Raw genomic sequence first — 11,812 nt, forward strand, 5'->3', positions numbered from 1 at the left:
GGGTCTGTGTGTGTGGGGGGGGGTCTGTGTGTGTGGGGGGGGTCTGTGTGTGGGGGGGTCTGTGTGTGTGGGGGGGGTCTGTGTGGGGGGGGTCTGTGTGTGGGGGGGTCTGTGTGTGTGGGGGGGGGTCTGTGTGTGTGGGGGGGTCTGTGTGTGTGTGGGGGGGGTCTGTGTGTGTGTGGGGGGGGTCTGTGTGTGTGTGGGGGAGGTCTGTGTGTGGGGGTGGGTCTGTGTGTGGGGGGGGTCTGTGTGTGGGGGTGGGTCTGTGTGTGTGGGGGGGTCTGTCTGTGTGTGTGGGGGGGTCTGTGTGTGTGTGGGGGGGGTCTGTGTGTGTGGGGGGGGTCTGTGTGTGTGGGGGGGGTCTGTGTGTGTGGGGGGGGTCTGTGTGTGTGGGGGGGGTCTGTGTGTGTGGGGGGGTCTGTGTGTGTGTGGGGGGTCTGTGTGTGTGGGGGGTCTGTGTGTGTGGGGGGGGTCTGTGTGTGTGGGGGGTCTGTGTGTGTGTGGGGGGTCTGCGTTTGTGTGGGGGGGTCTGTGTGTGTGGGGGGGGGGTCTGTGTGTGTGGGGGGGGATCTGTGTGTGTGTGGGGGGGTCTGTGTGTGTGGGGGGGTCTGTGTGTGTGTGGGGGGGTCTGTGTGTGTGTGGGGGGGTCTGTGTGTGTGGGGGGGTCTGTGTGTGTGTGGGGGGGGGTCTGTGTGTGTGTGTGGGGGGGGGTCTGTGTGTGTGGGGGGTCGGTGTGTGTGGGGGGGTCTGTGTGTGTGTGTGGGGGGGTCTGTGTGTGTGGGGGGGTCTGTGTGTGTGTGGGGGGGGGTCTGTGTGTGTGTGGGGGGGGTCTGTGTGTGTGGGGGGGGTCTGTGTGTGTGTGGGGGGTCGGTGTGTGTGGGGGGGTCTGTGTGTGTGTGTGGGGGGGGTCTGTGTGTGTGTGTGGGGGGTCTGTGTGTGTGGGGGGGTCTGTGTGTGTGTGTGGGGGGGTCTGTGTGTGTGTGGGGGGGTCTGTGTGTGTGTGTGGGGGGCTCTGTGTGTGTGTGGGGGGTCTGTGTGTGTGTGGGGGGGTCTGTGTGTGTGGGGGGGGTCTGTGTGTGTGGGGGGGTCTGTGTGTGGGGGGGGTCTGCGTGTGTGGGGGGGTCTGCGTGTGTGGGGGGGCCTGTGTGTGTGTGGGGGGGGTCTGTCTGTGTGTGTGTGGGGGGGGTCTGTCTGTGTGTGTGTGGGGGGGTCTGTGTGTGTGTGGGGGGGTCTGTGTGTGTGTGGGGGGTCTGTGTGTGTGTGTGGGGGGGTCTGTGTGTGTGTGGGGGATCTGTGTGTGTGTGGGGGGGTCTGTGTGTGTGGGGGGGTCTGTGTGTGTGTGGGGGGGTCTGTGTGTGTGGGGGGGTCTGTGTGTGTGGGGGGTCTGTCTGTGTGTGGGGGGGGGTCTGCGTGTGTGGGGGGGGTCTGCGTGTGTGTGGGGGGGTCTCTGTGTGTGTGGGGGGGGTCTGTCTGTGTGTGTGTGGGGGGGGTCTGTCTGTGTGTGTGTGGGGGGGTCTGTGTGTGTGTGGGGGGGGTCTGTGTGTGTGTGGGGGGTCTGTGTGTGTGTGTGGGGGGGGTCTGTGTGTGTGGGGGGGTCTGTGTGTGTGGGGGGGGTCTGTGTGTGTGGGGGGTCTGTGTGTGTGTGGGGGGTCTGCGTTTGTGTGGGGGGGTCTGTGTGTGTGGGGGGGGGTCTGTGTGTGTGGGGGGGGATCTGTGTGTGTGTGGGGGGGTCTGTGTGTGTGGGGGGGTCTGTGTGTGTGTGGGGGGGTCTGTGTGTGTGTGTGGGGGGGTCTGTGTGTGTGTGGGGGGTCTGTGTGTGTGGGGGGGTCTGTGTGTGTGGGGGGGTCTGTGTGTGTGGGGGGGTCTGTGTGTGTGTGGGGGGGGTCTGTGTGTGTGTGGGGGGGGTCTGTGTGTGTGTGTGGGGGGGGTCTGTGTGTGTGGGGGGGGTCTGTGTGTGTGGGGGGGGTCGGTGTGTGTGGGGGGGTCTGTGTGTGTGTGTGGGGGGGTCTGTGTGTGTGGGGGGGTCTGTGTGTGTGTGGGGGGGGTCTGTGTGTGTGTGGGGGGGGTCTGTGTGTGTGGGGGGGGTCTGTGTGTGTGTGGGGGGTCGGTGTGTGTGGGGGGGTCTGTGTGTGTGTGTGGGGGGGTCTGTGTGTGTGTGTGGGGGGTCTGTGTGTGTGGGGGGGTCTGTGTGTGTGTGTGGGGGGGTCTGTGTGTGTGTGTGGGGGGCTCTGTGTGTGTGTGGGGGGTCTGTGTGTGTGTGGGGGGGTCTGTGTGTGTGGGGGGGGTCTGTGTGTGTGGGGGGGTCTGCGTGTGGGGGGGGTCTGCGTGTGTGGGGGGGTCTGCGTGTGTGGGGGGGCCTGTGTGTGTGTGGGGGGGGTCTGTCTGTGTGTGTGTGGGGGGGGTCTGTCTGTGTGTGTGTGGGGGGGTCTGTGTGTGTGTGGGGGGGTCTGTGTGTGTGTGGGGGGTCTGTGTGTGTGTGTGGGGGGGTCTGTGTGTGTGGGGGGGGTCTGTGTGTGTGTGGGGGATCTGTGTGTGTGTGGGGGGGTCTGTGTGTGTGGGGGGGTCTGTGTGTGTGTGGGGGGGTCTGTGTGTGTGGGGGGGTCTGTGTGTGTGGGGGGTCTGTCTGTGTGTGGGGGGGGTCTGCGTGTGTGGGGGGGTCTGCGTGTGTGTGGGGGGGTCTCTGTGTGTGTGGGGGGGGTCTGTCTGTGTGTGTGTGGGGGGGGTCTGTCTGTGTGTGTGTGGGGGGGTCTGTGTGTGTGTGGGGGGGGTCTGTGTGTGTGGGGGGGGTCTGTGTGTGTGTGGGGGGGTCTGTGTGTGTGGGGGGGTCTGTGTGTGTGTGGGGGGGTCTGTGTGTGTGTGGGGGGGTCTGTGTGTGTGGGGGGGTCTGTGTGTGTGGGGGGGTCTGTGTGTGTGTGTGTGTGTGTGGGGATGGTCTGTGTCAGGGGTGTGGTCTGTGTTTTTGTGGGGGGTATGTGTGTGTGGGGGGGTGTGTGGGTGTGTGTGGGGGGGGAGGTATGTGTGTGTGGGGGTGTATGTGTGTGGGGGGGTGTGTGGGTGTGTGTGGGGGGAGGTATGTGTGTGTGGGGGTGTATGTGTGTGGGGGGGTGTGTGGGTGTGTGTGGGGGGAGGTATGTGTGTGTGGGGGTGTATGTGTGTGGGGGGGTGTGTGGGTGTGTGTGTGGGGGGAGGTATGTGTGTGTTGGGGTGTGTGTGGGGGGGTATGTGTGTGTGTGGGGGGGTATGTGTGTGTGGGGGGGTCTGTGTTTGTGGGGGGGTCTGTGTGTGTGGGGGGGGGTCTGTGTGTGTGGGGGGGTCTGTGTGTGTGGGGGGGTCTGTGTGTGTGTGTGTGGGGATGGTCTGTGTCAGGGGTGTGGTCTGTGTTTTTGTGGGGGGTATGTGTGTGTGGGGGGGGTATGTGTGTGGGGGGGTGTGTGGGTGTGTGTGGGGGGGGAGGTATGTGTGTGTGGGGGTGTATGTGTGTGGGGGGGTGTGTGGGTGTGTGTGGGGGGAGGTATGTGTGTGTGGGGGTGTATGTGTGTGGGGGGGTGTGTGGGTGTGTGTGTGGGGGGAGGTATGTGTGTGTTGGGGTGTGTGTGGGGGGGTATGTGTGTGTGTGGGGGGGTATGTGTGTGTGTGGGGGGTCTGTGTATGTGAGGGGGACCATCGGAGGGGGTGTGGGGGGGGATCGGTGTGTGGGGGGGATGGGTGTGTGTGTGTCTGTGAGGGGGGTCGGTGTGTGTGTGTGTGGGGGGTCAGGGTGTGTGTGTGTGGGGGGGTCGGGGTATGTGTGGGGGGGGTTCGGGGTGTGTGAAGGGGTGTCGGTGTGTGTGTGGGGGGTCGGTGTGTGGGGGGGGTGTCGGGGTGTGTGTGTGTGGGGGGGGTGTCGGGGTGTGTGTGTGGGGGGGTGTCGGGGGTGTGTGTGTGGGGGGGGTGTCGGTGTGTTTGGGGGGGTGTCGGTGTGTGTGTGGGGGGTGTCGGTGTGTGTGTGGGGGGGGTGTCGGTGTATGTGTGGGTGTGGTGGGGTGTCGGGGTGTGTGTGTGGTGGGGTGTCGGTGTGTGTGTGTGGTGGGGTGTCGGTGTGTATGTGGTGGAGTGTCGGTGTGTGTGTGGTGGGGTGTCGGTGTGTGTGTGTGTGTGGTGGAGTGTCGGGGTGTGTGTGTGTGGGGGGGTGTCGGAGTGTGTGTGGTGGGGTGTCGGTGTGTGTGTGGTGGGGTGTCGGTGTGTGTGGTGGAGTGTCGGTGTGTGTGTGGGGGGGGGGTCTGTGTGTGTGGGGGGGGTCTGTGTGTGTGTGGGGGGTCTGTGTGTGTGTGGGGGGGTCTGTCTGTGTGTGTGGGGGGGGTCTGTGTGTGTGGGGGGGTCTGTGTGTGTGGGGGGGGTCTGTGTGTGTGGGGGGTCTGTGTGTGTGGGGGGGTCTGTGTGTGTGGGGGGGTCTGTGTGTGTGGGGGGGGTCTGTGTGTGTGGGGGGGGGGTCTGTGTGTGTGGGGGGGGGATCTGTGTGTGTGTGGGGGGGTCTGTGTGTGTGGGGGGGTCTGTGTGTGTGTGTGGGGGGGTCTGTGTGTGTGTGTGGGGGGGTCTGTGTGTGTGTGGGGGGTCTGTGTGTGTGGTGGGGGGGTCTGTGTGTGTGGGGGGGTCTGTGTGTGTGTGTGGGGGGGTCTGTGTGTGTGTGTGGGGGGGGGGTCTGTGTGTGTGGGGGGGGTCTGTGTGTGTGTGGGGGGTCGGTGTGTGTGGGGGGGTCTGTGTGTGTGTGTGGGGGGGTCTGTGTGTGTGGGGGGGTCTGTGTGTGTGTGGGGGGGGGTCTGTGTGTGTGTGGGGGGGGGTCTGTGTGTGTGGGGGGGGTCTGTGTGTGTGTGGGGGGTCGGTGTGTGTGGGGGGTCTGTGTGTGTGTGTGGGGGGGTCTGTGTGTGTGTGTGTGGGGGGTCTGTGTGTGTGGGGGGGTCTGTGTGTGTGTGTGGGGGGGTCTGTGTGTGTGTGTGGGGGGCTCTGTGTGTGTGTGGGGGGTCTGTGTGTGTGTGGGGGGGTCTGTGTGTGTGGGGGGGGGTCTGTGTGTGTGGGGGGGTCTGTGTGTGGGGGGGGTCTGTGTGTGTGGGGGGGTCTGCGTGTGTGGGGGGGTCTGTGTGTGTGTGGGGGGGGTCTGTCTGTGTGTGTGTGGGGGGGGTCTGTCTGTGTGTGTGTGGGGGGGTCTGTGTGTGTGTGGGGGGGGTCTGTGTGTGTGTGGGGGGTCTGTGTGTGTGTGTGGGGGGTTCTGTGTGTGTGTGGGGGGTCTGTGTGTGTGTGGGGGGGTCTGTGTGTGTGGGGGGGGGTCTGTGTGTGTGGGGGGGGGTCTGTGTGTGTGTGGGGGGGGTCTGTGTGTGTGGGGGGGTCTGTGTGTGTGTGGGTGGGGGTCAGTGTGTGTGGGGGGTCTGTGTGTGTGGGGGGTCTGTCTGTGTGTGGGGGGGGTCTGCGTGTGTGGGGGGGGTCTGCGTGTGTGTGGGGGGGTCTCTTGTGTGTGTGGGGGGGGGTCTGTCTGTGTGTGTGTGGGGGGGGGTCTGTCTGTGTGTGTGGGGGGGGGGTCTGTGTGTGTGTGGGGGGTCTGTGTGTGTGTGTGGGGGGGGTCTGTGTGTGTGGGGGGGGGTCTGTGTGTGTGTGGGGGGGGTCTGTGTTTGTGGGGGGGTCTGTGTGTGTGTGGGGGGGTCTGTGTGTGTGTGGGGGGTCTGTGTGTGTGGGGGGGTCTGTGTGTGTGTGTGTGTGTGTGGGGATGGTCTGTGTCAGGGGTGTGGTCTGTGTTTTTGTGGGGGGTATGTGTGTGTGGGGGGGGTATGTGTGTGGGGGGGTGTGTGGGTGTGTGTGGGGGGGGAGGTATGTGTGTGTGGGGGTGTATGTGTGTGTGGGGGGAGGTATGTGTGTGTGGGGGTGTATGTGTGTGGGGGGGTGTGTGGGTGTGTGTGTGGGGGGAGGTATGTGTGTGTTGGGGTGTGTGTGGGGGGGTGTGTGTGTGTGGGGGGGTATGTGTGTGTGTGGGGGGTCTGTGTATGTGAGGGGGACCATCGGAGGGGGTGTGGGGGGGGATCGGTGTGTGGGGGGGGATGGGTGTGTGTGTGTCTGTGAGGGGGGTCGGTGTGTGTGTGTGTGGGGGGGTCAGGGTGTGTGTGTGTGGGGGGGTCGGGGTATGTGTGGGGGGGGTTCGGGGTGTGTGAAGGGTGTCGGTGTGTGTGGGGGGGTCGGTGTGTGGGGGGGGTGTCGGGGTGTGTGTGTGTGGGGGGGGTCGGGGTGTGTGTGTGGGGGGGGGTGTCGGGGTGTGTGTGTGGGGGGTGTCGGGGTGGTGTGTGGGGGGGTGTCGGTGTGTGTGGGGGGGTGTCGGTGTGTGTGGGGGGGTGTCGGTGTGTGTGTGGGGGGGTGTCGGTGTATGTGTGGGGGGGGTGTCGGGGGTGTGTGTGTGTGGTGGCGTGTGTCGGGTGTGTGTGTGGGGGGGGTGTCGGGGTGTGTGTGTGGGGGGGGGTGTCGGTGTGTGTGGGGGGGTGTCGGTGTGTGTGTGGGGGGGTGTCGGTGTGTGTGTGGGGGGTGTCGGTGTGTGTGTGTGGTGGGGTGTCGGGGTGTGTGTGGTGGGGTGTCGGGGTGTGTGTGGTGGGGTGTCGGGGTGTGTGTGGTGGGGGTGTCGGTGTATGTGTGGGTGTGGTGGGGTGTCGGTGTGTGTGTGGTGGGGTGTCGGTGTGTATGTGGTGGAGTGTCGGTGTGTGTGTGTGGTGGGGTGTCGGTGTGTGTGTGTGTGTGGTGGAGTGTCGGGGTGTGTGTGTGTGTGGGGGTTGTCGGAGTGTGTGTGGTGGGGTGTCGGTGTGTGTGTGTGTGTGTGGTGGAGTGTCGGGGTGTGTGTGTGTGGTGGGGTGTCGGTGTGTGTGTGTGTGTGGTGGAGTGTCGGTGTGTGTGTGTGTGTGGTGGAGTGTCGGGGTGTGTGTGTGTGTGGGGGGGGTGTCGGTGTGTGTGTGGTGGAGTGTCGGTGTGTGTGTGGTGGAGTGTCGGTGTGTGTGTTGTGGGGTGTCGGTGTGTGTGTGTGTGTGGTGGAGTGTCGGGGTGTGTGTGTGTGTGGGGGGGTGTCGGAGTGTGTGTGGTGGAGTGTCGGTGTGTGTGTGGTGGGGTGTCGGTGTGTGTGGTGGAGTGTCGGTGTGTGTGTTGTGGGGTGTCGGTGTGTGTGTGGTGGGGTGTCGGTGTGTGTGTGTGTGGTGGGGTGTCGGTGTATGTGTGGTGGGGTGTCGGTGTGTGTGTGGTGGGGTGTCGGTGTATGTGTGTGGTGGGTTGTCGGTGTGTGTGTGTGTGTGGGGTAGTCGGGTGTGTGTGTGGAGGATTGTCAGTGTGTGTGTGTGGGGGGGTGTCTGTGTGTGTGGTGGGGTGTCGGGGTGTGTGTGGGGGGTTGTCGGTGTGTGTGTGGTGGGGTGTCGGGGGTGTGTGTGGGGGGTTGTCGGTGTGTGTGTGGTGGGGTGGGTTGTCGGTGTGTGTGTGTGTGGGTGGGGTGTCGGGGTGTGTGTGTGGTGGGGTGGGTTGTCGGTGTGTGTGTGTGTGGTGGGGTGTCGGGGTGTGTGTGTGGTGGGGTGTCGGTGTATGTGTGTGTGTGGTGGGGTGTCGGGGTGTGTGTGTGGTGGGGGTGTCGGGGTGTGTGTGTGTGGTGGGGTGTCGGTGTGTGTGTGGGGGGGAGTCTGTGTGTGTGGGCGGGAGTCTGTGTGTGTGGGGGGGGGTCTGTGTGTGGGGCTCTGTGTAGGGGTGGTCTGTGTGTGTGTGTATGTATGTTTATGGGGGGTCTGTGTGTGTGGGGGAGTCAGTCTGTGTGTGTGGGGGTGGCGGTGTGTGTGTGGGGGATTGTCAGTGTGTGTGTGTGGGGGGGTGTCTGTGTGTGTGGTGGGGTGTCGGGGTGTGTGTGGGGGTTGTCGGTGTGTGTGTGGTGGGGTGTCGGTGTGTGTGTGTGTGGTGGGTCTCGGGGTGTGTGTGGGGGGTTGTCGGTGTGTGTGTGGTGGGGGTGTCGGTGTGTGTGTGTGTGGTGGGGTGTCGGAGTGTGTGTGTGTGTGGTGGAGTGTCGGTGTGTGTGTGTGTGTGGTGGGGTGTCGGTGTGTGTGTGTGTGTGTGGTGGGTGTCGGTGTGTGTGTGTGTGTGGTGGGGTGTCGGTGTGTGTGTGTGTGGGTGGAGTGTCGGTGTGTGTGTTGTGGGGTGTCGGTGTGTGTGTGGTGGGGTGTCGGTGTGTGTGTGTGTGGTGGGGTGTCGGTGTATGTGTTGTGGGGGTGTCGGGGTGTGTGTGTGTGGTGGCGGTGTCGGTGTGTGTGTGTGGGGGGGGTGTCGGAGTGTGTGTGTGTGGGGGGGTGTCGGGGTGTGTGTGTGTGGGGGGGTGTCGGAGTGTGTGTGTGTGTGGTGGGGTGTCGGTGTGTGTGTGTGGTGGGGTGTCGGTGTGTGTGTGTGGGGGGGGCGTGTCGGTGTGTGTGTGTGTGTGGGGGGGGCGTGTCGGTGTGTGTGTGTGTGGGGCAGTGTCGGTGTGTGTGTGTGTGTGGGGCAGGTGTCGGTGTGTGTGTGTGTGGGGCAGTGTCGGTGTATGTGTGTGCGTGTGGTGGGGTGTCGGTGTATGTGTGTGTGTGTGTGGGGTGTCGGTGTATGTGTGTGTGTGGGGGGTTGTCGGTGTGTGTGTGTGGTGGGGTGTCGGGGTGTGTGTGTGTGTGTGTGTGGGGTGTCGGGGTGTGTGTGTGTGTGGGTGGGGGTGTCGGTGTGTGTGTGTGTGTGTGGGGTGTCGGGGTGTGTGTGTGGGGGGGTCGGGGTGTGTGTGTGTGGTGGGGTGTCGGGGGTGTGTGTGTGTGGTGGGTGTCGGGGTGTGTGTGTGTGGTGGGGTGTCGGGGTGTGTGTGTGTGGGGCAGTGTCGGGGTGTGTGTGTGTGGGGCAGTGTCGGTGTGTGTGGTGGGGTGTCGGTGTATGTGTGTGTGTGTGTGGGGGTGTCGGGCTGTGTGTGTGTGTGGGGTGTAGGGGGTGTGGGGTGTGTGGGTGTGTGGTGGGGTGTCGGGGTGTGTGTGTGTGGTGGGGTGTCGGGGTGTGTGTGTGTGTGGTGGGGTGTCGGGGTGTGGTGTGGTGTGGTGGGGTGTCGGGGTGTGTGTGTGTGGTGGGGGTGTCGGGGGGTGTGTGTGTGTGGGGCAGTGTCGGGGTGTGTGTGTGTGGGGCAGTGTCGGTGTGTGTGGTGGGGTGTCGGTGTATGTGTGTGTGTGTGGGGGGGTGTCGGGCTGTGTGTGTGGTGGGGTGTCGGTGTATGTGTGTGCGTGTGGTGGGGTGTCGTGTGTGTGTGTGTGGTGGGGGGGTCGGTGTGTGGGGGGGGGGTGTCGGTGTGTGTGTGTGTGGGGGGGTGTCGGGGTGTGTGTGTGGGGGGGTGTCGGGGTGTGTGTGTGGGGGGGGTGTCGGGGTGTGTGTGTGGGGGGGTGTGTGTGAGTGGGGTGTGTGTGGGGTAGGGGTGTGTGTGTGGGAGGTATGTGTGTGTGGGGGGGTATGTGTGTGTGGGGGGGTGTATGTGTGTGGGTGTGTGTGTGGGGGGGTGTATGTGTGTGTGGGTGTGTGTGTGGGGGGAGGTATGTGTGGTGTGGGTGTGTGTGTGGGGGGGTGTCGGTGTGTGTGTGGGGGGGGTGTCGGTGTGTGTGGGTGAGTGTGTGGGGGGGGTGTCGGTGTGTGTGGGTGAGTGTGTGGGGGAGTGTCGGTGAGTGTGTGTGTGGGGGGGGTGTCGGTGTGGTGTGTGTGGTGGGGGTGGTGTCGGTGTGTGTGTGGGGGGGTGTCGGTGTGTGTGGGTGAGTGTGTGGGGGAGTGTCGGTGTGTGTGTGTGGGGGGGTGTCGGTGTGTGTGTGGGGGGGTGTCGGTGTGTGTGTGTGGTGGAGTGTCAGTGCGTGTGTGTGAGGGGAGGTGTCTGTGCGTGTGTGTGGGGGGGGTGTAGGTGTGTGTGGTGGGGTGTCGGGGTGTGTGTGGGGGGTTGTCGGTGTGTGTGTGGTGGGGTGTCGGTGTGTGTGTGTGTGGTGGGGTCTCGGGGTGTGTGTGGGGGGTTGTCGGTGTGTGTGTGGTGGGGTGTCGGTGTGTGTGTGTGTGGTGGGTTGTCGGTGTGTGTGTGTGTGTGTGGGTGTGGTGGGTTGTCGGTGTGTGTGTGGTGGGGTGTCGGTGTGTGTGTGGTGGGGGTGTCGGGGTGTGTGTGGGGGTTGTCGGTGTGTGTGTGTGGTGGGGTGTCGGGGTGTGTGTGTGGTGGGGTGTCGGTGTGTGTGTGTGTGGGGGGGGTGTCGGAGTGTGTGTGTGTGTGGTGGGGTGTCGGGTGTGTGTGTTGTGGGGTGTTGGTGTATGTGTGTGTGTGGTGGGGTGTCGGTGTGTGTGTGTGTGGTGGGGTGTCGGAGTGTGTGTGGTGGGGTGTCGGTGTGTGTGTGTGTGGTGGGGTGTGTCGGTGTATGTGTTGTGGGGTGTCGGGGTGTGTGTGGTGTGGGGTGTCGGTGTGTGTGTGTGGTGGGGTGTCGGTGTATGTGTTGTGGGGTGTCGGGGTGTGTGTGGTGGAGTGTCGGTGTGTGTGTTGTGGGGTGTCGGGTGTGTGTGTGGTGGGGTGTCGGGGGTGTGTGTGTGGTGGAGTGTCGGGGTGTGTGTGTGGGGGGGTGTCGGGGTGTGTGTGTGTTGTGGGGTGTCGGTGTGTGTGTGTGGGGGGTGTCGGGGTGTGTGTGTGGGGGGGGTGTCGGGTGTGTGTGTGGGGGGGGTGTCGGTGTGTGTGTTGTGGGGTGTCGGGGTGTGTGTGTGGTGGGGTGTCGGTGTGTGTGGTGGAGTGTCGGTGTGTGTGTTGTGGGGTGTCGGTGTGTGTGTGGTGGGGTGTCGGGGTGTGTGTGTGTGTGGTGGGGTGTCGGGGTGTGTGTGTGTGGTGGGGTGTCGGTGTGTGTGTGTGTGGTGGGGTGTCGGTGTGTGTGTGTGTGGTGGGGTGTCGGTGTGTGTGTGTGTGTGGGGTGTCGGTGTGTGTGTGTGTGGGGCAGTGTCGGTGTGTGTGTGGTGGGTGGGGTGTCGGTGTGTGTGTGTGTGGTGGGGTGTCGGTGTGTGTGTGTGTGGTGGGGTGTCGGGGTGTGTGTGTGTGGGGCAGTGTCGGTGTGTGTGTGGTGGGGTGTCGGTGTGTGTGTGGGGGGGGGCAGTGTCGGTGTGTGTGTGTGTGGGGCAGTGTCGGTGTGTGTGTGTGTGGGGGGGTGTCGGGGTGTGTGTGTGTGGTGGGGTGTCGGGGTGTGTGTGTGTGGTGGGGTGTCGGTGTGTGTGTGTGTGGTGGGGTGGTCGGGGTGTGTGTGTGTGGGGCAGTGTCGGTGTGTGTGTGGTGGGGGTGTCGGTGTGTGTGTGGGGGGGGGCAGTGTCGGTGTGTGTGTGTGTGGTGGGTTGTCGGTGTGTGTGTGTGTGGGGGGGGTGTCGGGGTGTGTGTGTGTGGGGCAGTGTCGGTGTGTGTGGTGGGGTGTCGGTGTATGTGTTGTGGGGTGTCGGTGTGTGTGTGGGGGGGTGTCGGGGTGTGTGTGTGTGGGGGGGTGTCGGGGTGTGTGTGGTGGGGTGTCGGGGGTGTGTGTGTGTGGTGGAGTGTCGGTGTGTGTGTTGTGGGGTGTCGGTGTATGTGTTGTGGGGTGTCGGTGTGTGTGTGGGGGGTGTCGGGGTGTGTGTGTGTGGGGGGGTGTCGGGGTGTGTGTGTGTGTGGTGGGGTGTCGGGTGTGTGTGTGTGTGGTGAGTGTCGGTGTGTGTGTTGTGGGGGTGTCGGTGTGTGTGTGTGTGTGGTGGGGTGTCGGGGTGTGTGTGTGTGGGGGGGGTGTCGGAGTGTGTGTGTGTGGTGGGGTGTCGGTGTGTG

Source organism: Chiloscyllium punctatum, unplaced genomic scaffold, assembly GCF_047496795.1.
Source record: "Chiloscyllium punctatum isolate Juve2018m unplaced genomic scaffold, sChiPun1.3 scaffold_549, whole genome shotgun sequence".
Lineage (NCBI taxonomy): Eukaryota > Metazoa > Chordata > Chondrichthyes > Orectolobiformes > Hemiscylliidae > Chiloscyllium > Chiloscyllium punctatum.